The following is a 27,802-nucleotide window of genomic DNA, read 5'->3' as shown; positions in this document are numbered from 1 at the left end:
GAATAAAGAAAAGTTATTTGGCCCATCACTTAATATTTATTGGATAATGCTTTTTGGACACTTCGTACAGGCCAGGCATTCTCCTAGGGATACACACATGAACAAAACTGACAAAAATCTCTGTCTTCAGGTAGTTACATTCCCGAATATGTTATTATCATAAAATTAGACAGAAAGAATACGTAGTAGTTAGATCACTTAAAATTGGTATAATTAAACATATACTGGGAATTCCCTGGCAGTTCAGTGGTTAGGACTCTGAACTCTCTGTCCTTTCATTGCTGCAGGCCTGGGTTTGATCTCTGGTCAGGGAACTAAGATTCCACAAGTGCTGTGGTCAAAAAAAAAAAATACATATATTCTTAAGTGTATTAACTGTGGCCTGACCATCACTTCTGTATTCATACTTTTTTTAGTTTACTAGTCCTGGATTTAGCATGCATTTTTGTTTGGAGAGAGGTTAGCAAACACTATAAAGAATACAAAAGACATGACTGTGTCTATAAAATTATAAACAATATATAGCAAAGGGCACTAGATAAAGTACATCTTGAAAAGAATAACATTGAAGATGTGATTTAATTTTTGATGATACTATTGGCAACAAAGTTCCTTGCCAATGTTTTTAAAAAACATTCAGACTTTAAAGAAAAAAATAAACTGAACTTCAAAGAGAACAAAAAACTATAATTTGAATGTAGTGTAGCTTTGTGATTTGGAAATATGTACCTTTTCACTTTTATGGTCTCTTAGTACACTGCTACCTCGTTAATGCAGTACATTGATTCTCTACCACAGTTTTTAAAAAAGGATTTATGTGTTTATTTATGGCTGTGCTGGGGTTTCATTGCTGCTCTCGGACTTTCTCTACTTGCAGTGAGCGGCGGCCACTCTTTGTTGTGGAGAACTGGCCTCTCATTGTGGTGGCTTCTCTTGTTGCAGAGCATGGGCTCTAGGTGCTTAGGCCGCAGTAGTTGTGGCCCGTGGGCTCAGCTGTGGTGGCTCGTGGGCTCTAGAGCTCTGGCTCAATAGTTGTGGCAGGTGGGCTTAGTTACTCTGTGGCATGTGTCTTACATGTTACACATCTCTGCATTTTGTGTTTTGTCTGCCTGTGTGCCAGCGCCCTGCAGGTGCTCAGCAAACACCAATCTCTTGATGGACAGCTAGGAAGTTGTGGGATAGAGTTTTGAAAGGAAGGAGGATGCTCAGATAGGCAGCAAAATCACTCTGATACAGGAAAGAGTTGAGGGACCTGGATCGAGTGTTGGGCTTAGCGCGTGGTCAGTAGAAACTCATTGGATTAATACAGAGTGGTACCGATTCTCTGGCTTAGTCCCTAGACCTTGTGCCCAAACACTATTGCATGGGTCCTTTAAACTAAGAGAGTCAGTCTTCTTGGTGGTTGAACGGGACCTGCCATAGTAGTGGCAGAGGGGGGTGTGGTGGAAGCATCGAATGGAACGGGACCATCAGGTACTGAAGAGGAGAACATGGCAGGAAGGAACAGTTCCACTGGACACTGTCCATTACACACATTCACACCCTAGAAAAGTAAGGTACACAGTCAAGACTAGGAATCCCACCACTGGGGCTTGACACAATGACAGCTACCACTCCATTTTCCCCCTAAGGCTGATGCCATCTACAATAATGAGAATCACATTAAGGTTTAAAGTTATTACTCGGACCACTTGTCTTTCCTACTCTTTGCTCTCATAGGTAGCCCAGACAAATTGCCATTTAAGCTACTTTATCTGTGTCCTACCTTGGATATTATTAAGTTATTCCCTCATGCTCTACCTGCCTGATATCTTCCTTCATGGCACCTTCAAGATGATTTCGTCCATCCTTCAACACGTATTTCGCATGCACCTTATATGCATTACACTGTTCTAGGTGAGGATGTTCTAGGGAATAAAACAGCCCAAATCCCTGTTCTTGTATAACTTATATTCTGTTTAAATCTCCCTTCTAAGACATAGATAGTCTTCCAATTAAGTAGCAAAGGCAGCCATTAATATATAAAATCCCTGCTGACTTTTATTGAGCATTAACTACACTTGAGATAGTGCTGAATGCTCATTTACTCCTCATGATCATTTTAGGTGGAAGGTTCTATTAAGAAGCATTTTAAAAAACCCTCTTATTTTGAAATAATTATTGAGTCACAGGTAGTTGTGAAAAACGTACAGAGGAGTGCTGTGTACACTTTCCTCAGCCTCCCCCAAAGATAGCATTTTATACAACCATAGTACGGCATCAAACCCAGAAAGCTGGCATGGCCAATCTACTGGGTTCGCTCAAATTTTGCCACTCTTGTGTACATTTACTTGTGATTGTATATAGTGTGTATGGTGTTTGTGTTGCTCCATGCAGCTCAATCACATGTGTGAAGTGAAGTCGCTCAGTCGTGTCCGACTCTTTGCGACCCCATGGACTGTAGCCTACCAGGCTCCTCCCTCCATGGAATTCTCCAGGCAAGAAGAGTACTGGAGTGGGTTGCCATTTTCCTTCTCCAGGGGATCTTCCCTATCCAGGGATCGAACCCTGGGTCTCCCGCATTCTAGGTGGATGCTTTAACCTCTAAACCAACATGTGAAGCTTCCTGTAATCATCACTGCAATCAAGATACTTAACTTTACCATTACCATAACATTCCTTTGTGGTACCCTTTAATATTCACATCCATTTCTCTCTTCATCCCTCTCCCCTGGTACTCACTAATCTGTTACCTATCTTTATAATTATTTCATGATGGTTATATAAGTGGAATCATGAAGTATATATGCTTTTGAGACTTACTTTTTCTACTTAATTTCCTTAAGGGTTATCCACGCTGTAACAGATATCAATAGTTATCAATAGTTTGCTCCCTTTATTGCTGAGTAGTATTCTATGATATGGATCAACCACATTCATCTACTGAGAAACATCTGCATAATTTCCAGTTTGGGGTTACAGTGAATAAAGATGATAAGAACACTTATGTACAAGTTTCTGCAAAAAAAAGTTTCATTTCTTTGATATATATGCATAAAGATTATAATTTCTTGGTTATAAACCCATCTATAGTTTTAAAAGTAACTGCCAAACTATTTTCCAGAGTGGTGGTACCATTTTACATTCCCATCAGCAATGTTTGAGGGACCCAGTTTTTTCTGCAGTCTTGCTAGCATTTGGTATTACTGCTACTTCTTATTTTAGCCGTCCTAATAGATATACTTCATTGTGGTATTAATGTGCATTTCTCTAATGGCCTATGATGTTGAACATTTTGTCATGTACTTATTTGCTGTTTGTATATCTTTATCAGTGACATGTTTGGCCTCTCTTTTGTTCACTTCCTAACTGAAATGTTGTGTTTCAAGAGTTCTTTGGCTCAGACAGTTCTTTGGCTCAGACATTGCCTGCAATGGAGGAGACCCAGGTTCGATCCCTGGGTCAAGAATATCCCCTGGAGAAGGGAATGGCTACCCACTCCAGTACTCTTGCCTGGAGAATTCCACGGTCAGAGAATCCTGGTGGGCTACAGTCCATGGGGTTGCAAGGAGTCGGACATGACTGAGTGACATTCACTTTCAAGAGTTCTTTACATATTCTAGATACAAGTCCTTTGCCAGATATGTGGTTTGCAAATATTATTTTCCCATGTGTAATTAGTACTTTCATCTCTTTAACACTGTCTTTCACAGAGCAAAAGTTTTTAATTTTGATGAGGTCTAATTTATCCATTTTTTTCCTCTGACACATCAGGTTTGATAGCACATTTAAGAATTCTCTGCCTGGTCCTCAGTCCTGAAGATTTTATTTCTATTTATTTCCTAAACATTTTTAGTTTTATGTTTCACATCTAAGTCCCTGATCCATTTTTTTTTTTAATTGGAGTATACCTGATTTACAGTGTTGTGTTAGTTTTACGTGTATAGTCAAGTGAGTCAGTTACACATATACATAGATCCATTCTTTTTAAGATTCTTTCCCCATACAGGCTATTACAGAGTATTGAGTGGTGTTTTTTTTTTGAGTTAATTTTTGTATAAAATATGTATTTTGGTCATGATCCAATTTTCCTATGGATGTCTAATTGCTATTATATCCATTTTAAAGATTAGGTGTGGAAGGTCTAGTGAAGTTAACTGAGTTGCTCAGAGTCATACAGGTAGTAAATGAAGGCACTGGGGTTGAAATACAGGAAATCTAACTTGAAACTATGTGCTCTTAAGGCTATACTTCTCTAGGTCCAAGGCATCACTCTCTGCATTCCCCAAGTAAACATAAAACACACTCTGAATTCACCTTCCATGTGGGACTGAAGGAAACTTATTCAGAAAATAGAAGCCCTCTAACCTTCCTAGAGTTATTCAAGAAAATCTGGAGCTTTATTCATTAGCCTTGCTTTGAACAAAAAGTACACAATTAAAAAAATAAGCTATTATTTCCAACATCGTATATCCTTTCAATCATACAAAGTGCAAACCAGAAAAATGGAGATGAAATTGAGATCCGTCATGAAGTAAGGACAGCTCTATTTTTGCTAATGAAGTACTAATGGACTGATGAGTTTGGCTTAGGCCTTAAAATAAAATTTCTGGATCCACCTAGTGGCTGCGGTCTCCAAAGGCATATCTTATCTGCTATCTGTCAATAGCACAACGGAAGCAGTGTACCACTGAGAACAGACATAGCCTTGCAGTAACAGAAATGGAAAAAGATATGCTCTGGGAATCCTAACTGCATTAGTGTCAAATGGAGCCAGGAAGATCTGACGTTACAGACAGTACCCTCTTCTTGGCCAAATACTCAGCACTATTTTCAGTATTGGAATTAAAAATCTGTTGCAGAAGCAGGAGAAAATGACATGAGGAATATCCTGTAGAAATAGCTTTCTTTCTAATTGCTCCTGGCTCTGAAGCCTTGGATTTATACACTGAGAACTTCTTGATAGTTCCGGAGACTTCATTTTGCAGCAGATTCCAGGGCACAAGCTTACTGCCCAGTGTGTGTATGTGTGTGCGTGTGCATGCTCCCTCGCTTCAGTCATGTTCAACTCATTGTGACCCTGTGGACTGTAGCCCGCCAGGCTCCTCAATCCCTGGGATTCACCAGACAAGAATCCTAGAGTGGGTTGCCATGTCCTTCCTAACCCAGGGATCAAACCTGGGTCTCCTGCATTGCAGGAGGATTCTTTGCCACTGAGCCATCAGAGAGCATCTTAAATGCTGATGATCTATCATACAATGTTGTATAATATTACCAATGAAAGATTACTATTTACTCAGCTATAGAAATGCTGGACACCTTAGGACAGGATTCTAATACAGCAAAAGGATGTTCCTGTGGGAAAATGATGCTCACTGATTGAATGAAGAGAATCCAGTCCAAGAGTGAAAGAGTGTGCTTATGTCGACATTTCTCCCAAAATAATGCATGTTTATTCTTTAAGGACCTATAATGAAAAATATCAAATATCGATAAAGCCTGAAGAGTGTACAATGAAATGCCACTTACATTCAGTAATAATTAGCATTTTCTATAGTTGCTTTATAAATATATGTATAAGTTTATATTTTTTTCTGAATCATTTTAAAGTAAGTGGCAGGTATCATGCTAACATTTCACATGTTATCTTCTAAGGACATGGTCATTCTCCTACATAATCATTAATATATTATGTGTGTGAATTTTGTCTGTATGTAATAGGTGGCATGTTGTCTTAACTGGCTAATACTACTAAGATGTTTTCCTGGGAAACATGATCAACTATTATTATATTTATAATTTTGTCCCCAAGGCTGATTAGTCATTAAGTGTATGTAAAATAAAGCATCTATTTTATTTGTTATGACTTCCTTCTTTCCTATTTATCCCACAAACCCATGAGAACAGATCAGTAAAAATCATTTGGTTCATTAAAAAATTGCTCTGGACACAAAATTCATTTCCTGACTTTGGTATCAGCTCATTGTTAGACAATACTGACCACACAGATATGTATAAATGTAAAAAAAAAAAATACTATTTAGTACTAGAATCCATAGTCTGGATTTAAGAAGGTTATGTTAAAAAAAAAATACTATTTAGTACTAGGATCCATAGTCTGGTCAGGGGGAGCGGCCGAGAGGAGATACCCAGCGTCCGAGGTCAGGGGCAGTGGCGAGAGGAGTTACCCTGCGTCCAAGGTCAGGGGTGGCGGCTGGGAGGAGATACCCCATGCCCCTAAGCCCGAGGCCAGGGGCAGTGGGTGGGAGGAGCTACCCCATGCCCCCACGCCCAAGGCCGGGGGTGGCGGCCGGGAGGACCAACCCCACGTCCAAGGAGCCGTGGCTGTGCGGGCGCAGGAGGGCCTAGAGGAGCTACTCCACGTTCAAGGTCAGGAGGGGTGGCTGTGAGGAGATACCCCTCGTCCAAGGTAAGGAGCAATGGCTGCGCTTTGCTGGAGCAGCCGTGAAGGGATACCCCATGCCCAAGGTAAGAGAAACCCAAGTAAGACGGTAGGTGTTGAAAGAGGGCATCAGAGGGCAAACACACTGAAACCATACGCACAGAAAATTAGTCAGTCTAATCACACTAGGACCACAGCCTTGTCTAACTCAATGAAACTAAGCCATGCCCGTGGGGCAACCCAAGATTGGCGGGTCATGGTGGAGAGGTCTGACAGAATGTGGTCCACTGGAGAAGGGAATGGCAAACCACTTCAGTATTCTTGCCTTGAGAACCCCATGAACAGTATGAAAAGGCAAAATGATAGGATACTGAAAGAGACACTCCCCAGGTCAGTAGGTGCCCAATATGCTACTGGAGATCAGTGGAGAAATAACTCCAGAAAGAATAAGGGGATGGAGCCAAAGCAAAAAGAATACCCAGCTGTGGATGTGACTGGTGACAGAAGCAAGGTCCGATGCTGTAAAGAGCAATATTGCATAGGAACCTGGAATGTCAGGTCTATGAATCAAGGCAAATTGGAAGTGGTCAAACAAGAGATGGCAAGAGTGAATGTCGACATTCTAGGAATCAGCAAACTGAAATGGACTGGAATGGGTGAATTTAACTCAGTTGACCATTATATCTACTACTGCGGGCAGGAATCCCTCAGAAGAAATGGAGTAGCCATCATGGTCAACAAAAGAGTCCGAAATGCAGTACTTGGATGCAATCTCAAAAACGACAGAATGATCTCTGTTTGTTTCCAAGGCAAACCATTCAATATCACAGTAATCCAAGTCTATGCCCCAACCAGTAACACTGAAGTAGCTGAAGTTGAATGGTTCTATGAAGACCTACAAGACCTTTTAGAACTAACACCCCAAAAAGATGTCCTTTTCATTATAGGGGACTGGAATGCAAAAGTAGGAAGTCATGAAATACCTGGAGTAACAGGCAAATTTGGCCTTGGAATACAGAATGAAGCAGGGCAAAGACTAATAGTTTTGCCAAGAAAATGCACTGGTCATAACAAACACCCTCTTCCAACAACACAAGAGACGACTCTACACATGGACATCACCAGCTGGTCAACACCAAAATCAGATTGATTATATTCTTTGCAGCCAAAGATGGAGAAGCTCTATACAGTCGGCAAAAACAAAACCAGGAGCTGACTATGGCTCAGACTATGAACTCCTTATTGCCAAATTCAGACTTAAATTGAAGAAAGTAGGGAAAACCACTAGACCATTCAGGTATGACTTAAATCAAATTCCTTATGATTATACAGTGGAAGTGAGAAATAGATTTAAGGGCCTAGATCTGATAGATAGAGTGCCTGATGAACTATGGAATGAGGTTCATGACATTGTACAGGAGACAGGGATCAAGACCATCCCCATGGAAAAGAAATGCAAAAAAGCAAAATGGCTGTCTGGCGAGGCCTTACAAATAGCTGTGAAAAGAAGAGAAGCGAAAAGCAAAGGAGAAAAGGAAAGATATAAACATCTGAATGCAGAGTTCCGAAGAATAGCAAGAAGAGATAAGAAAGCCTTCTTCAGTGATCAATGCAAAGAAATAAGAGGAAAACAACAGAATGGGAAAGACTAGAGATCTCTTCAAGAAAATCAGAGATACCAAGGGAACATTTCATGCAAAGATGGGCTCGATAAAGGACAGAAATGGTATGGACCTAACAGAAGCAGAAGATATTAAGAAGAGATGGCAAGAATACACAGAAGAACTGTACAAAAAAGATCTTCACGACCCAGATAATCATGATGGTGTGATCACTGACCTAGAGCCAGACATCCTGGAATGTGAAGTCAAGTGGGCCTTGGAAAGCATCACTGCGAACAAAGCTAGTGGAGGTGATAGAATTCCAGTTGAGCTATTCCAAATCCTGAAAGATGATGCTGTGAAAGTGCTGCACTTAATATGCCAGCAAATTTGGAAAACTCAGCAGTGGCCACAGGACTGGAAAAGGTCAGTTTTCATTCCAATCCCAAAGAAAGGCAATGCCAAAGAATGCTCAAACTACTGCACAATTGCACTCATCTCACATGCTAGTAAAGTAATACTCAAAATTCTCCAAGCCAGGCTTCAGCAATATGTGAACCGTGAACTTCCTGATGTTTAAGCTGGTTTTAGAAAAGGCAGAGGAACCAGAGATCAAATTGCCAACATCCGCTGGATCATGGAAAAAGGAAGAGAGTTCCAGAAAAACATCTATTTCTGCTTTATTGACTATGCCAAAGCCTTTGACTGTGTGGATCACACAGTCAAGAAATACAAGTCAATACAAAGAAATTTGTATGCAGTTCAGGAAGCAACAGTTAGAACTGGACATGGAACAACAGGCTGGTTCCAAATAGGAAAAGGAGTTCGTCAAGGCTGTATACTGTCACCCTGTTTATTTAACTTATATGCAGAGTACATCATGAGAAACGCTGGACTGGAAGAAACACAGGCTGGAGTCAAGATTGCCGGGAGAAATATCAATAACCTCACATATGCAGATGACACCACCCTTATGGCAGAGAGTGAAGAGGAACTAAAAAGCCTCTTGATGAAGGTTAAAGTGGAGAGTGAAAAAGTTGGCTTAAGGCTCAACGTTCAGAAGACGAAGATCATGGCATCCGGTCCCATCACTTCATGGGAAATATATGGGGAAACAGTGTCAGACTTTATTTTTCTGGGCTCCAAAATCACTACAGATGGTGAGTGCAGCCATGAAATTAAAAGACGCTTGCTCCTTGGAAGGAAAGTTATGACCAACCTAGATAGCATATTCAAAAGCAGAGACATTACTTTGCCAACAAAGGTTCGTCTAGTCAAGGCTATGGTTTTTCCTGTGGTCATGTATGGATGCGAGAGTTGGACTGTGAAGAAGGCTGAGCACTGAGGAATTGATGCTTTTGAACTGTGGTGTTGGAGAAGAGTCTTGAGAGTCCCTTGGACTGCAAGGAGATCCAACCAGTCCATTCTGAAGGAGATCAGCCCTGGGATTTCTTTGGAAGGAATGATGCTAAAGCTGAAACTCCAGTACTTTGGCCACCTCATGCCAAGAGTTGACTCATTGGAAAAGACTCTGATGCTGGGAGGGATTGGGGGCAGGAGGAGAAGGGGACAACAGAGGATGAGATGGCTGGATGGCATCACTGACTTGATGGACGTGGGTCTCAGTGAACTCCGGGAGTTGGTGATGGACAGGGAGACCTGGTGTGCTGTGATTCATGGGGTCGCAAAGAGTCGGACACGACTGAGCGACTGATCTGATCTGATCTGATCCATAGTCTGGATTTAAGAAGGTAGTTTATGAAAGCTCTGAAACTATGTATAACATTTGGTGTGCACATGAATTTTCAAGGGTGGGGAAATATCTATAGCTTCCATCAGATTCTTCAAAGTGTTTATGACCCTAGAAAGGTTATGAATCACTCATCTAAGGCTTTCACAACACCCTTTTTACAGGACCTTATTACAAAGGGCACAAATGATCAACTGCTAATGATAGAAAGGAGGAATGCTGAAAGGAGCCATCTAGTTTACTCAATGAGTGACAGCCCAATGCCACCCGAGCGGTTCTGGCAGGGGCAAGCACAAAGCATGTTACACACACTGACAAGTTCTCCATTAGTTCAAACTCTTCAGGAGAAAGATCCGAAAGTCACTGCAGATGATCCAATTGTATTCAGTTGGCAGAGACTGGGCAGAGTGCCAAAGGACAGCTCTGGGGACCAGGCACTCCTCTTATCCAACTGTGTTTGTTCCAAATGGGCCCCCTCCTCTGCAGGTTTTGGCAACCTTTAGGGTGACTTAAACCATGACTGTGTTCACCTTGAAGAAACACAGAAGGGGGAAGCAGAGGAACCCAAAGTAGACAAGTAAGAAAAAGGAAAATGTCTCCTCTTTTACCTGCCAGTCCATTTTGGAGAAAGAATGCCAAAGGGAATAAAACAGGAGCATTAAGACACACTAGAACTGTGCTAGGTGTTCTCATAAGGCTATCTCAGGGCATTAGCAGAACTACAAGTATCTCCCTTGCACCGTTGTTTGGTAGCTGGAAGGAAGTGTAGCTCAGATGGATGAAGCAACTGGATGGAGAAAAGACAACTAGACCCAGTGAGTGAGATGAACGTGATAACCACTACACTATGGAAACGGGACTCCAGTGATTAGGGTTAGAACTTATGTCTTTTTTCTAATGTTATGATTGAGGGATTTTATATTTATTTATTACAGTTTTACTGAGATATAATTGATGTACAGCACCATAAGTATAGTTCAATCTATTATCTAGTATAGACACAAATTTCTTTTTATGTCTTTTTGCCCCTGTGATGAAAACTCTTTGGATCTGCTCTCTTAATAACAGAACCCATGTCTTTGAATGCCATTTCCCATCATAAATATTTAGTGTGGGGGACAGGTGTGAACACAAATGATAAAGAATAATAAACAAGTAAAGTCCCTTGGTTCTGTGGTATTGTTCACTTACTGTGCTTTGTTTTATGTTAGTTTATATTGAAAAAATGCAGGAGAGAGACAAATCAATAGCACTTAGCTTCTGAACGAACTGATTTAGATGTATTATCCCATTTAACATGTATAGCTCCATACGCAGTAACAATCCCATTTTACTGCTGGAAAAAGTGAGGCTCAATGAGGCTGAGCAAATAGCCCAAAGCTGCAGAGGGAGATAAAGCTGGGGTTCATGCCAGCACTGTTTGGTCAGAAAGGAGTTCTTCTCTGCAGACTTGAGGCTATGGGGTCAGGAAGTATACACCATTTGAGAGGGCACAGACTTTCAGGCCACTAGAGAGCACTCAGTTGAATATGGAAAGGTTGTTTTCTCCAAATAAACCCCCCTCCCTTTTATCCAATACATACATTCTTGAGAAGTTCTTCAGGAAATCAAGTTTTAGTAAATTGAATTTATCATTATGGCCAATGAATATTCATTAGGCAGATGATTCTAATACTTTCCTTTTATTTGTTCCTTCTCTTTAACTGGAGAGTCACAAGCATTTAAATATCTTGGGATATCTGTTTTTGCTTTCTGTCATGGAACAATTGTATCCCAGTGAGTTAGACCGTGACATCTGTATTTCTAACATCAAGCATTAAAAACAAGTACGATTGAAGGAGATAAAGCCATGGAATGACACTGCAGAATAACGGAAAGTGTTTTAAAAGTTCCTGGCTTGCCAGGTGCTAGTACCGTGGCCTCTACCTAGCTGCTGGGGGGTTCTAAACCTCCATTCCTATACATGTAAAATGTAGATGACAGCTGTATAAGAAGACTGTTTAATATCAAATTGAATGACATATGCAAAATTTCTAAATCACCTCATAAACATGCATGAAAATACAAAACTACAAGAAGTTACAACTGGAAGAATTAAATATCTAACCCAGAGATGGCAGATAGCCAGGTTGAAATTCATAACCCTGAACAAATCCAGAATCTCTCAGAAGCTTTGGCCAAGAATTTCAATTTCATGGAACCACAGAGAACTGGGGAAGTCAGTCATTCTCATCCTAGATAGATGGGAAGGGAATCTGCTTCAATTTTTTTCATTTTCTCATCCAATAATTGTCATTTTGCATTTGCAAATGGTTCATTTTGCATTTGCAACAAAGATTCTCGCTTACTCTCTCATAATGAGATCCCTCTCTCATAACCTTGTTAGAAAGTAATCAGGTAAAAAAAAAAGTAACCAGATGAAACCACTATACTATAGGTAATTGTGTGGGCTTTTACACGGTGGTTTACACTTTTACATGGTGGTTAATTTGCAAAATGGCTGCAATTATTCTCTTCCCTTTATCGATGTACCTTTGCAAGAGTGACTGTATTTCCCCTGCATCAGGAGGTGGAGTTGGTTTCCATTCCCCTTGATCTGGGCTGGTTTTGTGACTTGCTTTGTCCAAGAGAATGTGGTGGAAGTGACGGGGTGACAGACTAGGTCTCAAAGGCCCTTGCATGCAAGTAGACATTGCCTTAGAATTCTGCCCAGCCTCCACGTGAACCAGCCCAGGCTAGCTGGCTAGTTATCCCCTGTCACGCCAGCCATCATCTAGCCAGATGACAGATATTACCACTAAACAATGGAGTAAATACTCTGGAGACATGTATGTGTGTGGGGCATACCTACATGTGTGTGTGTTTCTCACCAAGGACCTTGTTTGGATATGGGGTCATATTGGCAATATCTGGATAATGAATTTCCAGCATAATGATAATGATATTTCACATCATCAGATTCTCAGATCTCCAATATGAAAACTGATAGACACATCTCCTTTAATATAAGAGCCTAAGATGAGAGCCAATAGCTTTTAGGTCCTACAGAATCCATTTATCCACAGTTATTCAAGGGAAGTAAACCAACTTTTAAAACATAAGGCATAGTGATGAGGGAAGAGGTAGGGAGAGGCTAACAAGAAAGAAAATATTTCTTATTAACTTGGAAAACCTACAAATATTTATTCTATTAATCAAACCTCAAGCCATATGCACTTCTAAAAATATGTTTGTTAAAAGCTTTCTAAAATCATTTATGCTCCAGAATAGTGACTTGAATTTATTTGAGAAATGGAGAAATTAAAACTTCTTAGTTTTTCTGGTTGATAATCTGGTAAATAAGAAAACCTCCCTTTCTCTCTGATGAAGAGGTCACAAAATAAAATTATGATCATAGCCTATTTAGGCAGTCAAAAAGCATTATGTCTTATATGACTTTAATCTGCCTGGAACCTTTCCACGAAAGCATCATCAGTTCTATCTAAAAATGGCTCTCCTGCTGTTATTAATCCCTGTGGCTTGCTGAGTACTCACTGTATAAGTGAGATCAGATCCATTTGGAAAATAAGAAGTTGAATCTTTACCTTCTTTAGACATTAGAGTTAGGTGCCTTTCTCTCTGTACTGTTGGGTAAAGCATCTCCCTATGTCTAGGGTTTATTTTAGGTTGCCTCAACATTAAAAAAAAATATTTATATCATTCACAATAAAAACAATACATATTCACTGGAAGGTATAGGTCTTGATGTGGGGTTTGCAGGACCAGGACAAGGGTGAGGGAAATGTCTCACTGGTATCTTGCACAAAATTTAAGGGGGCATCAAAAAAACTCAGTAATGTAAATGATATGAAGCCTGTCTTTCAAAAATCAAAATTAATGCACAGATTGGATGATGCACAAAAAATCAAAATTTTAAATAAAGATAGGCTTGAACCCTGTACTTGCATAACCCTTTCTCATGTACCTTATCTTAATCCTGGCCCTGGTTCTAATAAAACTTGATTCATAAAAATAATCATCTGGTCCATGGGCTACAGTTCCTCAATGTGATTTTTTTAAAAAGTACTGCATTAAAATATGATATATCTTGAACTTGGATTTGGGATGCCTGCTTAAATTTTATACATCACTCACTGTACCCCAGTTTCTGCCCTGGGAGTTCAGATTTAAGTTGAGATGATAAGTTAATGAAAGTTTTCAACCAGGGGCTTGATGGGATTGAAGTTTCAAAGAGATGGCTTTGCCTGCTGTATAGATTGGAAAGTGAAAGTGAAAAGTGAAAGTTGCTCAGTCAAGTCTGACTCTTTGTGACCCCATGGACTCATACAGTCCATGGAATTCTCCAGACCAGAATACTGGAATGGGTAGCCTTTCCCTTCTCCAGGGGATCTTCCCAACCCAGGGATCAAACCCAGGTCTCCCACATTGCAGGCAGATTCTTTAACAGCTGAGCCACAAGGGAAGCCTAAGAATACTGGAGTGGGTAGCCTATCCCTTCTCCAGGGGAATCTTCCTGACCCAGGAATTGAACCGGGATCTCCTGAATTGCAGGTGGATTCTTTACCAACTGAGCGATCAGGTATAGATTGGATGGAGGTCAAATGAGGAAACTAGGAGACTTGTAAGGAGGCTGATGCTCTCGTCTAGTGATTCTGTTCTTACCTAAGTCATCAAAGGCCACTCTGGTGTAAAGACAGTGGCCACGTGCCTGTCCCCACATCTCACCGGACATCTCAGCTTCTGTCTTCCTCCTGACATTCTCTCCTGGTTCTCCTCCTGCCTCACTGACTCCTCCTCCCCAGTCTTGAGGACTCTGCCCTCTTCTGCCCTTGAACAACCCCTTGGCCTTAAGTTCCATCAACAGACACCTCTAGTCCTGACTTGTCCTCTCAAAACGTGCACATCCAACTGTCCATCTGCCATTTTCCATTCGATTTCCAGTGGGTAGACCTCACAAAGCCAAAGTTCGTGTCCATTGATATTTCTCTCTGCACTGTTGGAATCAGTCCAATGACAAACTTAGATGTTACAAAACATCTTCATATTTCTTTGGTTTATTTTAGGTTGTTTAAATATTTTTTTAACACTTAACATGTACGTGTTTGGACTATAAAATCAACACATGTTCACTGGAAATTCTTATTTCTGCTCCCCAAACCTGTTAATCCTCCCCATCTTTCAGTAGAGGAAGGCACTGTCATCTACGCAGCTATTCAAGCCTCAAAATTAGCTGTCTTGCTGCATTTTTCTCGTTCTCCTTTCTCCTACATCCACTCTACCAGCAAATTCCATCAATTCTATTGCTCAAATAGGTCTCCATTTTTCTTTTACTAACATCAGCACCAACTTTAGTAGGCCTCCTGAGCACCTGGCACCCATGTACTCAGGATAGGGTCTGCCCTGGATGGAAGATGCTGGAATGGCAGGGTTGTGGGGGGATAGTGTTTTAAATATCCAGCACAGGTGGTAGGGAGGGAGACTGGCTTGGCTTTTGGGAGGGGGAAGATGCAGGCTGAGGGGGACTGGTTCCTTATGTGCCTGGGTGTCTCCAGGTAGCACAGAGGCTAGGCGGCATCCCAGCTTTAGGCCCACTGCACACACTCCCTCAGGCTTCCCTGGGGGCTCAGTGGTAACGAATGCCGGCCAAGGTGGGAGATGCGGGTTTGATCCCTGGGTCGGGAAGGTCCCCTGGAGAAGGAAATGGCAACTCACTCCAGTAATCCTATGGACAGAGCAGCCTGGTGGGCTACAGTCCATGGAGTCGCAAACAGTCAGACACGGCTGAACGACTAAGCACACACACGCTCCCTCACGTTCTGTACTGGGTCCACACATCTGGATCCAGGGCCAGAGGGAGAGATACTCCAGCAGGCCCCGGGAGGTGCCTCTGGTCGATCTTGGAGGGAGCAGGGTGATCTCAGTGAAGATGTGTCCAGTTACCATCTGGGAGGCTGCCCAATGGGAGAGCGTTGGTGACAATGCTCAGCCAGAGCTCAGTCTGTAGGGCTCAGAATCCATAGCCTGGCATAGGGTTGCCACTAGGTGGCAGTATACCAAACCACAGGGTCCACGTGCCAAGCTGACCCCTTGGGGAGCCCAGTTCACTAACGTGGAGGAAACTTAACTAGCAGTACATCGATGAGTCCTGCTCACACAGACTGGATGAAGGTTGTTCACCTGATCTGCTGTTGTTAGATCTGACTCTGAGGGTGGCTTATATGGGGCTATGATGCTATGACTTTTCATGTTTCGTGATCTTAAGATCCTTTTTTTTTTCCTTACAGATCTGAATGAATTCATTAATCATCTGCCCACTTAACAAAAATCAGCAGATTTGATTTAGTAACTACTGATCTTGACTGCTCTTTTTTTTTGCATATCAAATGTAAGCTATTCTGACTTTATTAAGATGAAGGGTTTTTGTCTTAATGTTAAATATTGAAAAGTTATAAATACCTGATTTACTTATACCTGCATTTTACTAAATTCAGTGGCTATTATAGTATTAAAATGTTAATTTTAATAGCTCTTTTCTACTAAATTGTCTGTTTCCAGGATCAAAGGACCAGGTCAGTTGTTATGTTTTCATTGATCTTTTCTGTTTGAAGTATCTCTAGCTTATTTTTTGACATGTTGCTGCTTCTCCACACTTGCCACTACCATTACTGGTGGAAATGTCCCTGCTTCTGCTAAGTTGCTTCAGTCGTGTCCGACTCTGTGCGACCCCATAGACAGCAGCCCATCAGGCTCCGCCGTCCCTGGGATTCTCCAGGCAAGAACACTGGAGTGGGCCGCCATTTCCTTCTCCAATGCATGAAAATGAAAAGTGAAAGTGAAGTCGCTCAGTAAGCGTCTAAGTCTTCGTGACCCCATGGACTGCAGCCTACCAGGCTCCTCCATCCATGGGATTTTCCAGGCAAGAGTACTGGAGTGGGTTGCCATTGCCTTCTCCGGGAAATGTCCCTAAAAGGTAGCAATTGAGCATGGAATCTTTGGGGTGTATTTCTGTGTATGTGGAGTGTTTGGTACTGATGGGCCAGCAGGCAAGCCTAATCCAGATATGCTCCAGAGGATGGGTAAGAAAGGCTCATTGTCACAGACACCATGTCTCAGGACAACTGTCCCAAACACTCTCTCATGCTTTGGAAAGAGCAGACGTGTCATGTCTGAGCCTTCTCTCTATAACATATACTTACCAAAAATGATGATGAACATCTGTGTATGCTGTTCCAATTTGCAAAGCACTGGCAATACGTCACTGTTAGCATGTCGCTTAGGACAGCAGTTCTCAACACTAACTGTTCCTGCAGCACGTGAGTATGATACTGTAGTGTATGACACTCACACATGCAATGTGCCAGGAATGTGCTTAATCCACAGAGGGCAGGATTTCCCATAACTTTACATCTTTGCCCCCTTCTTCCCGGTGGAAGCTTGTTGGAACTCAATTGAGTGAGGCTGAGTTTATTGAGATTACTGAAACTAATCAGTGAAAGTAAATTTATGAATCTGGGTACTTAGTCATTATGAATATAAACTACATATGACATGCTGCCCACCTGAAAACACACACTAGTCCCTTTCCACATGGGAGTTGTGAGCTTAGGGAGGGAGTTGGAGCTTAGGGAGGAAGAGGATCTCTCACCTCAAGTTCAAAGATTTATGCAAAATGAAAATAAGGTGAAGTGTTGGAGATACTGATGATAAAAGTACTGGTATTATTGATGGTGGGGAGAGATAGTGCTTAGAATTGTTGATTTCTGTTCTCTTCTGGAAATAGAGTATTAGGACAACAAGATTCAAATGAATGTGGGTGCAAGACTGGCTTCTGAGGAATAAGGGCATTCAGCCTCAATTAACATGTATGTAATTTTTAAAGTTGACACTTAACTGTGTGCTTACTATGCCAGGAAGGGTCTACATATTTCATATAGATTCACTCATTGAATCCTTATAACAGCCTGTGAGATAAGTTCTGTTTTTATCTCCATGGTTTAGAAGGGCAAAACTGAGGAAACTGAGGAAGGGGAAAATTAAATTACTTGCCTAAAGCTTCCTGTAGTAAATGAAAGAGCTGAGTCTGAATCCAGGCAGTCTACCAAAGGTCTGTGTCCTTAATCATCACGCTATTCTCTACCTCCAATTCTAGCTTCTTTAATTTCAAATTACAGTTCTGTTTTCCTCATTTGACCTTAGCTTAAGTAAAATTTCTCTATATTTTTACACAATATGCTTAATATATATAGTCCATGTTTATTAAAAAATCATGCCATTTTCACATTTTGCTTAAGGGATACTTGTATATATGGGAAATTAGGATTCTTCATTAGGAATATTTGTCATCATTAATGCTACTTGTTCACATTGAAAATTTTGTAGGTAAATGATTACATTAGTAATTCTTATTCTTTAATCACTAAGTCTAAAAGTGTATTTACTTAAATAGGGCCTTTGTCCTGAACATATCTTTGATTGAAACGTCCAGAACAGACTTTGACCAGGAATGAAACTGCACAAGGAGGATAAGAAGCACACAATACTTAAGAATGACACAGGGAGAATTCGGCGTGGCGTGTGTTGGAGGGTGTGTCTCTATCAGATGGTCAGTGCCTGTTTGTCCTCTGTGTCAAGAGGTCCGTGAGTGTGTCTGTGTGTTGGGCTGTCCATCACTTGATGACTGTGTTTCTGTGTGTCTGCCTGGATGTCATGTTGTCAATGGGCACCTCTGTGCCTGTGTGTCCCTGTTGTCAGCTTGATTTCGTGGGTCTCTGTGTCCATGTGTGATAGCTCAGTTGGTAAAGAATCTGCCTGCAATGCAGAAGACCCCAGTTCAATGCCTGGGTTGGGAAGATCCACCGGAGAAGGGATAGGCTACCCACTCCAGTATTCTTGGGTTTTCCTTATGGCTCAGCTGGTAAAGAATCTGCTTGCAATACGGGAGACCTGGGTTCGATCCCTGGGTTGTGAAGATCCCCTGGAGAAGGGAACAGCTATCCACTCCAGTATTCTGGTCTCTGGAATTCATGGAATTTCACAGAATTCCATGGACTGTATAGTCCATGGGGTCGCAAAGAGTAGGACACGACTGAGTGACTTTCACTTTCAAAGGTGAGAAAAGACGTCCTATTCTATTACATTCTATTTTGTATAGTTTCCCTAGATGCTCATAATCCCCATTGGTGAAAAGAATAATTTTAGTATTCCAGCTATACACTGTAAAAATACAGACAGAGGGGGCATATAACCAAGGACATAAAAGATGCTTGGATGTTATAATACATCCAAGTCCCATGAGATTACCTGAGCTACTGTATTAACGTAATTTTATTCCTATTCATTTCTAATTCCATGATATTGGGAACTGCCATCGTTTAAGGAATATTTTATACTGGTGGTTGACTATAAAGTGACATTATTTTTTTCAACCTTAAAAAATGTCTTTGTTCCTCACAGCCTGTGCTGCACTGCTATAATTAATTATTCAGGACTCTGATTTAGCATATTTTATTTTGTGAGCTTGTGGCTGTTAAGAGCAAAGTAAGGACATATTTTGTACTTCAGAGTGAAATTTCCACAAATAACAAAATAAATGTGGTATATTTTAAAAGAAAAAAATGAAAGGGTTACTCACTCAGTTGAGTCCAACTCTTTGTGATCCCATGCACTTTAGCCCACCAGTCTCCTCTGTCCATGGAATTCTCCAGGTGAGAATGCTGGAGTGGCCATTCCCATCTCCAGGGGATGATTCTGACCCAGGGATTGAACCCTGGTCTGTGCATTACAAGCAAATTCTTTATCATCTGAGCCCACCAACATGGTGGCAAAACATAAATGTGTGTTTTTACTGCATGATGGCAAAGAGGAGTGTGGAACAAGTGGGGCTCAGGAGAGAATGTGAAAGGATGAGCATTTTCCAGATGGATCTCAAAGACAGTGGGTCTGAGGTCAAGAGCAGCATTGGGGGGTGATAATGAGGGCGTCTCCAGTAGCCCAAGCACCAAGGGGCTCTGGCCCGCCCCGCACCTCAATTTTGGGCTCCCTACATTGGTTCTGCAAGAAAGAAGACCTTACACTAATTTTTCACTATGAATCACAAACATAAACGTTTTAGGTTTGTAAGGAACCTCTGAGAATTGTTCTTGTCGGGTCCTGTCTTTTTAAAGAGAAAGAAGGCCATCCTTAGAGAAGCAGTTCTGTTTGAAACACAAAGGGCACTGGATCTGGGGTTGGTCCAGCATCTTTGCACTTGTGTGATCTTGGGAACGCTATCAGCCTCTCTGGCTGCAGCCTCCCTGGCTGTAACACTATGATAATCCTTTCTAGGAGTGCTAGGAAGACTGAATTGGAACATGTCTATGATATCACTTAGGAAATTATGTAAAGCAACTCAATCATTGCCATTAAGGAACTCACGTTAGGCGCACAGTTGAGCAGGATCTGAGCTTTAGACAGAATGCAAGGAACCCTCGCCATTTTGTACAACTAAGCATCAAACAGGTATATTTTGGTGCATAGAAATCTGACATGTCTTTTTTCCCTCACCAAGTAAAACATAAACTATTTGAGTTTCTTGCTTGTTGTCAGACTCCTGTTGAAGAAGATCTGAAGAGAAATTGTGCTTTCACCAACAGATCATTTCTCAGCTCTGAAATTGCCCTTGCCACTGATTATCACAAAAACCAGTATCGTTCTCCGCAGCAAGCAGGGGGCTGTCACTTTAGGGCTGACACACTTTCTTTCCTTCAGAAAGAGATCCCTCCAAAGCTTTGACTGCTGAATTCAAAACATCAGTGATGTCAGGCCAGGTTTGCCTTTTAAAGAAAGGTCATGGCTGTGAGGAACAGACCTGTGTTCGGGGCTTCAAATTGGGTGGGATAAGATTGACAGACACAATTCCACCAGAAAGATTCTGATAGATAATAAAAAGCTTTCCCTTTTCAAAGGAAAAATCAGACAGGAATGAGATATAAACACACTTGTCCCCAATTCTCTCCTTCCCTCCCTACCTGATATTATCTTTCTGAGCTTGTTTAGAATGAAAGTAAGTTTTTGTAGCTTTTACAGCTGTAAAACCATGGTGGCAACCAATTTTCCCAAGCATGTACTTGCCACTGCAATTCTTTCTTTTATTACACATTTTTGTACACACACATACACACACAGTCACTCTGAGGGAAAGGAGTCACCAGTTGTTTAGCTATATCCCTTGTATGGAATACTATCCTTGGCTCATCCTACTGAAGAAGTCTGTTGAATTTCCATTTATCCTTTGACCCCCACCTCTTCCATGAAGCCTTCCAAGATTTTCCCAGATAAAATTAATCTCCTTTTTCTTCTTATCATGAGGATTCCTCTGTTACAGTAGTATTGACAGTCTGCCTTGATTTAGCAGGTTATTTTTATTTGTTTCCCTCCTATGTGTGAACTCATCCCTGACAAGGAATCTCACAGTCATCTAAGCGTCTCTTCTCTCACTGAAACTAAAACTTTAATAAAGGTATTTACAGGAACATTTAGCTGTCAAAACTGGTTCAAAGTCATCATTTTTTATCTCAGGGAACTTAACAGATGGTCTATATTGGGATTTCCTAAAACTCCTTTACTGGAAATTTTTGTCAAAGAGGAAAAGATCCCAAAGAGGTCTCTAACATTAGAGAAATAGGAGCAGTGGGAATGATGGGAAAGAGGTGGCTAGTCATGGCTGTATTTTCACGTGACAGATGTCCCCAAGACAAGGGAGACAGCAAGCACTGCTCAGAATAGCACTCCTGATCAAGAAGCACCACGGAAGGGCCAGGAAATGGAGCATAAAAGGTAATTTCACATGAATGTATACAAAAGAAAAACATTTTTGCATTGAGATGAAAGGTGGAATAAACAAGATTCATTCTCAGCAGGAAAGACTGCTTACCAAATGAATCACCTGGGTACCACTGATATCTCTACCATTAACCCAAATCTTTCAAGGGAATTTAGGTTCTTACCTTTACAAGAATTATTACCTTCTATCAGTAGACAGGAAAATGCTTGATATCACAAGTAGCACAAAGGGAAGGCCTGTGAAAAACGCAGTCACAGGGCATCTCACTTAAGCTGGCCAACATCCATTTAACAGTGGATATTCAGATAAGGACTGTGAACTCTTGGTTTGAAACCACTCTCTCCTCCTATTGGTAATGAGGATGTTGTGAAAGGTGACAAAGGAGAATAAAAGGTGGAAAGCCCATGAGCAGAGACAACTCTATGAACTAGTTCTCATAAGTAAAAGTGGTGCTAACGTTGACTGAAGTGCCATAAGCCATCTTATGCAGTGCGGAGTCATTAGTTAATAAAACCGACAGGACAATCCCGAAAATTAGGTACTACGACCTTCATTCTCCAGGTGGACAGCAAGGTCCAGCAAGTCATAAGGCATCCAATTAATAACTGGTAGTACCATGCCTGATTCTAATGAAGAATAAAAACCTGCCAAATAAGGATAACACATTAGATTCAGGAGAATCTAATACATTATTTCAAACACAAATTAGATTTCAGGAGACTAGGTGGGCAAATTAGAAAACAAAAACTAAACACCCCTCTCCCCCCGGCAAAGAGTTGGATGCTACATGGGGAAAGAACTTCAGAACACAAGAGAAAAAGTTAAGGTAAGGAAAGGAATCAAATTGACTAAAGTTAGCCCCTGGACCAACATAAGAGAATGCTACAAAACAAGGAAGTTAAACCAGACTGTTTAAGGAGAAGTGAAGGAAATAAAATTCACCTGTAGAAAGAAAGCCCAAACCAGGAAACAATTTGTAAGGGTATTTTGTGGAATAGGGAAAGCAATATTTAATTCTATTGGGCAGAAGGGATCTGGGTAGATACTGAGCCACCGACAAGGAGGGACATCAAATGCAAGAGGATTTAAGGGGTTAGGATCAGTTATTGGGTTTTATGTTTATAAAACAATCTCTGAAAGGGGTCAGACTATATTCAGTTTCACAGACTCTGTACCACCCACGTGTACTGTCAGGCTGAGAAAGCTAGACCAGGAGGAAATGACTCAAAGTTATTTAATAAAATTGGCTTTAGTGAAATTGTCTGGGTCTAAAGATACTCATTCCAAAATAAGAAGACTTAGTGAATTTTACCAATGTTGATTAAAAACAAACTATAACCCCCTGCCTCCAATCCCCCCAGCAATTCTTCAGAAGATGTGTATGATGGAAAATACAGAAGTCATCAAGAAGAGTTCAAGATCAAAGATCACTCAGACACCATTTAGATACTGAAAAGGAATCAGGGTCAAATATTAGCCAACTTGTAAACACTGTAAACGGACTTCCCAGGTGGCTCAGGGGTAAAGAATCTGTCTGCCAAGCAGGAGACGTGGATTCAATCTCTGGGAAGATCCCCTGGAGAAGGGAATGGCGACCCACTGCAGTATTGTTGCCTGGGAGATCCCGTGGACAGAGCAGCCTAGAGGGCTACAGTCCATGGGATCTCAAAGAGCTGGACAGGACTGAGCGACTAAAGAGCAGAAGTTTGAAGTAACAACTAAATAGTTTCAAGGATCAAGGTGTAAAAACTTTTGTTTCTTGAGATGAGGCTCTAGGCATTTTGTATTCACTTTTATTACAAGAATGGAGAAATTTTAAACTTTTTCTTTTAAGATAATATTTGTTGATCTACAGCTTGAGTTGTCCTACTCAAAAATGTTATGAGGTATTTCAAAAGCGACAGGGAGATATGAAATATTAGTGCATTTAAAAAAAACCCACTGATGTTTTACTATTCAGCTTCTTAAGCTACCAGAACCTATCTTCGTGGTAAAGGTTGGGGGTGTGAGCCATCAGGGAGAACACTATACTTGGACTTTAACATGGAGTTTCTTGCAGTATTGACAATCACTTCCCAAAATTGACCTATGGAGAGAGTACACGTGAGTCAACGTTTGCCTCAAATACAGGTGTCATTTGGTCACAAGTAGTAGGGTGTTTAAATACCTCTGTCCAATACAATATTTCGGAGATCCAGATAATAGCCCACCCACACTGAGTGGCATGCGCTTCAACTAAGAAAGATGACAGTGCACAGGAAAAAGATTTAACTGCTGGCACAGAAAGAGCTTTTCCAGTTTGCACAGTTGCCAGGTGGCTATCTGGGATCTAGCTCCAACCAGGGTGACATAATGAAGAGGTGCTGTTGTTGCTGTTCAGTCGCTAAGTCGTGTCTGACTCTGCGATCCCACGGACTGCAGCACGCCAGGCCTCCTGTCCATCACCATCTCCCTCACTATCTCCCAGAGTTTGCCCAAATTCATGTCCATTGAAATGGTGATGCTATCCAACCATCTTATCCTCTGCCACCCTCTTCTCCTTTTGCCTGCAATCTCGCCCAGCATCAGAGGTCTTTCCAATGAGTCAGTTGTTCGCATCAGGTGGCCAAAGTATTGGAGCTTCAACTTCAGCTTCAGCATCATTTACCTTCCAATGAATAATCAGGGTTGATCTCCTTTAGGATTGACTGGTTTGATTTCCCTGCTATCCCAGGGACTCTCAAGAGTCTTCTCCAGCACCACAATTTGAAAGCATTAATTCTTTGGTGCTCAGCTTTTTTATGTTCCAACTCTCACATCTGTACACTGGATCCATACCTCCACTGAAAAGATCATAGATTTGACTATATGAACCTTTGTCAGCAGGTGATGTCTTCACTTTTTAACACGCTGTCTAGGTTTCTCAAAGCCTTCCTAAAGGGTACCCTCATCTAAGTGAGTGAAGTTGCTCAGTCGTGTCTGACTCTTTGCGACCCCATGGACTGTAGCCTACCAGGCTCCTCTGTCCATGGGATTTTCCAGGCAAGAGTACTGGAGTGGGTTGCCATTTTCTTTTCCACAGGATCTTCCCAACCCAGGGATCGAACCCTGGTCTCCCACATTGTAGGCAGACACTTTACCTTCTGAGCCACCAGGGAATTCCTCCTCTAAATCAGTATCAACTCAGAGCAGTGTAAATCTGCAATAATCACTCAATTTCTAGGTCTTCTGGCCACACTGTCATATTTGCAGGGAAGAGTCCTGACGGTGTCTGAAGAGCACGGGATCTGGAAGCAGACTGCAGGAGTCTGAATCCCAACTTTGTGAACACCTGGCAATGTAACTGTTCTATACCTTGGTCCTCATTGGAAAAAAGGAACAGTGTGTTCTATCTCAAAAGCCATTTTGAGGATTAAAGGATATAATTCATGTAGAAGGCCTTGGCATAGAGGAAGTACTCAATAAATGTTAGCTCTTGTTAGCAGATTCTTTGGCAACAGATTCAAGAGCTGAAAATGTAAGAAACAAGAGATGCAATACCTTCCAAAGACCAAAAATAATGGTACTAATTGGGTCCCAGGAGTCTACTCTGGTGGTAAAGAGAATGGATGCTGAAATAATCTAGTCTACTGGTTAAGAGAACAGAGCTTAAAACAGATTTCTTCAGGGACCCAACCCAAAGAAAATTAAGAAGTGGTTCATGTGAAGACAAAGAACAACCTGATGAATGATCATAGCCAATATTTCTAGAGGCCTCTGGCTGACCATAAGCTAGAACTGCAGCTGAGGACCAGCCCTGATAATCTGCCTTTCCCCTTATTCTCCCATCCCATGGGAGGCAGCTGGATGTGATGATTAGGGAGCAGCCTCTGGCTACAAAAGGAAGCAGAGAGCAAAGCTAACTGGCCAAATGGGAACTGAAGCCATGACGCTGGCCTCATTAAAAAGAGTCAGCAATGTCCTTGAGTAGGCCAATTTTTCACAGACAGCCAAGCCATCTGCAACGAAAACAAAGTATGGTACACACAGGCAGATACGCAAACACACAAGCACAAATAAAAACACAAAAGCAAACAACAAACAGGATTTACAACTAAAACAGGCATTAATTCACAGATATTTTTACACATCGGCTTCTATTTTTTTTCTGGTGCCAACATCAATAGCCTTCTATAAAGTCAGTTCTGTGGACAGGGTTGAAAGACTTCTGAAGGGGAGAACTATATGCTCTAACTTCCATGTGAAGAGACCTCATAGAGTGGTCAACTTGCATTGATGGAACATCAACCTGCTTCAAAGACAAATAATGTGCTACCTTCTAAAATGTGAAAACTAAAAATGAAGTACCCCTTCAGAAACAAGCTCAGAGGTGGACCTAACAGTCACAGGCAGCACAGATCTGAAGGTCTGATGACCTCATTTGCTTCTACAATATGGTGTGACATGACCTGCCCCTTCTGCTTCTGCTCCAGCCACTCTTCCCACCTTTCATGCACCATCTTAGTATCTGCCAGGAAAAATTCAACTAGTCTGACAAGCCAACTCACAGCTTGGCTTCACCTTCACCGTTCCACTTGATGACCTCGAAACTGGTGATAAACTTAACCTATCTCAGAATGCCTCCTGTTCATCTCCCAGTCTTGGTTACGACAGCTAAATTGTGAATCTGCTTCCCTGAGGATAAAGGCCTTTCACTTTCAGGGCCCAGCCTCAGATATTAAATGAGCCAAGTGCAAACAAGATCTGTCATGGAAATGCCCCTCCACAGCCTGAAGAAGTGGGCACAGGCTCTTCTGAGCACTGTAGCACACTGATGTTCTCCTAGGATACTTGATCGCATGCCACCTTGGTTATGATCAGAGTAGTAAGACAGTCTTCTCTCTTCTTCTAGTTTATAATCCTCTTGAGAATGCGGATTCATTCATATGCATGTCTTTTTCCATGCCTAACACGTGCTAGGTGCTCAAGAAATATGCTGAATGAACACAACGACAAGCTAGCACTCATCATGAAGAAATATCTCTGCCAGAGGGGATTAGTGTCCTCATCCTTTGTCAACACTGATGAATATTCTTCATTATGAAAGCATCATTCCCAGCTGAAAAGTTAATCTAAAGTCATTTCAGTAGCCATGCTGTGATGAGCTTACTTATCAGTCAAAATTCAGTAGACTGTTGAGCCTGGAGTCGAGTTTGGAGTTTTATCCCAAGTTCCAAATTGAACTCTGTGATTCCTCCATCATCACTTCATACTGGGGGCCTAGTCCAGTGCCTGGCATGTAGTAGATGTGCAATGTATGTTTGCAGAAAAAAAACACACCCCAGTCTAACACCCAGTGCAGGTACATTTGTACTGGCATCTGTACTGGCATCCCCTGTCTTGTGCCCAGTCTCATATGCTGGGCCTCAGAGCTGCTGCCTCAGCGTCAAGGTCTTATGTGATTGATTCCACCTCTAGGCCAGTCTACACACCTGATTTTTAAAAGCAGCTTTCCTCATAGCTCAGTTGGTAAAGAATCTGCCTGCAATGCAGGAGACCCTGGTTTGATTCCTGGGTCAGGAAGATCTGCTGGAGAAGGGATAGGATACCCACTCCAATATTCTTGAGCTTCCCTTGTGGCTCAGTGAGTAAAGAATCCTCCTGCAATGTGGGAGACCTGGGTTCAATCCCTGGGTTGGGAAGATCCCCTGAAGGGAAAGGCTACCCACTCCAGTATTCTGGCCTGGAGAATTTCATGGACTGTATAGCCATGGGGTCGCAAAGAGTTGGACACAACTGAAGCATCATTTGTTTGTAATTTATCCATGTTAAGTGCACAGTTCGATGAGTTTTGGCCAATGTTAACATCGTGGACCACCAGCACATTCATGGTACAGAACACTTTCATCATCTTGAAAGTTCCTTAATGCCCATCTGCAGTCAATCCCGTTTCCAACCCCCAGTCCCAAGCAACCACTGATCTGCTTTCAGTTATTAGAGTTTTGCCTCTTCTAGACATTCATATAAATGGAATCACACAGAATGTAGTCTTTTGTATCTGGCTCCTTCACATGTTCCTGAGATTCGTCCATCCTGCCACATGCATCCGTAAGCACATGCTTGTCTTCAGTCTTGCCTGGGCCTTTGGCTTTGGTGCATTCCTGACACTTGGCCTGGATGCCTTGCCCTGCAGATCTGTGTGCTTCCAGGAAAGTGAGGCTTCCTAAGTCGTGTGTTCTTCTCCTGAGTGACACACTACTGTTTCCAACCACCTGGAGAACCAGCCCTTC

The 27,802-nt window shown here is 41.7% G+C and overlaps 1 protein-coding gene and 1 pseudogene across 4 annotated transcripts in view; both read right to left on the bottom strand.

Annotated features, from left to right (window-relative positions):
* SLC24A2 (solute carrier family 24 member 2) overlaps positions 1-27,802 on the bottom strand; it is a 290,438-nt gene that overhangs the window by 116,617 nt on the left and 146,019 nt on the right. The window lies entirely within an intron of this gene.
* The window catches only part of LOC113897857, a 35,091-nt pseudogene that overhangs the window by 6,880 nt on the left and 409 nt on the right, over positions 1-27,802 (bottom strand).

Source organism: Bos indicus x Bos taurus, chromosome 8 (assembly GCF_003369695.1).
Source record: "Bos indicus x Bos taurus breed Angus x Brahman F1 hybrid chromosome 8, Bos_hybrid_MaternalHap_v2.0, whole genome shotgun sequence".
NCBI classification, from domain to species: domain Eukaryota; kingdom Metazoa; phylum Chordata; class Mammalia; order Artiodactyla; family Bovidae; genus Bos; species Bos indicus x Bos taurus.
The sequence above is the reverse complement of the archived record's forward strand: the minus strand, read 5'-3'. Positions and strand labels throughout refer to the sequence as shown.